Here is a 495-nt window from a genome sequence, read left to right on the forward strand (position 1 = left end):
TATATATATATATATCTGTTGAAACCTTAATACATTAAACTTTAAAGTAAATTTACGTAAGCTTTAAGGTCAATAAATTTTACTATAAATTTTACAAAGCTACATACTTGTTTACTTTCTCCATTTAATCACATCCATCCTCGTGGTTCCGCTTTTGCATACTAGATATTGCGTCACAATACTTAAACATTTTATTATAGAAAATTTCATGCTTATATATATAAATTCTAGAACTACATAAATACTTTTTCATTTCATATTGTTTTTATTTAAAGATAATTTTTTTGAGAATAATTAATTTATTTGATTATTAATTATTAAAATATTGTATACATTATTTTTTAAAAAGCTAATAAAATGTATAAACATATAAATTTTCAAAATAAATTTAACATTTAATTTTTGTAATATTACAAAAGTTTAATTTTGCAATGATATAAAACAAAAAAGTGGTATAATCACAAATTATTTTTAATATTAATTAAGTCAATATTT

At 18.0% G+C, this 495-nt stretch overlaps 1 protein-coding gene across 1 annotated transcript in view; it reads right to left on the bottom strand.

The window, feature by feature from the left end:
- Positions 1 to 186, bottom strand: part of LOC111624986 (multidrug resistance-associated protein 5-like) — a 46,649-nt gene extending 46,463 nt beyond the window's left edge. The window contains exon 1 of the mRNA XM_023367996.1: positions 108 to 186. The gene's annotated coding sequence lies outside the window, so the exon portion shown is untranslated. The remainder of the gene's footprint in view (positions 1 to 107) is intronic.
- Positions 187 to 495: the final 309 nt, after the last annotated feature.

Source organism: Centruroides sculpturatus, unplaced genomic scaffold, assembly GCF_000671375.1.
Source record: "Centruroides sculpturatus isolate CEXI.00-Female unplaced genomic scaffold, Cexi_2.0 scaffold269, whole genome shotgun sequence".
In the NCBI taxonomy this organism is placed as follows: domain Eukaryota; kingdom Metazoa; phylum Arthropoda; class Arachnida; order Scorpiones; family Buthidae; genus Centruroides; species Centruroides sculpturatus.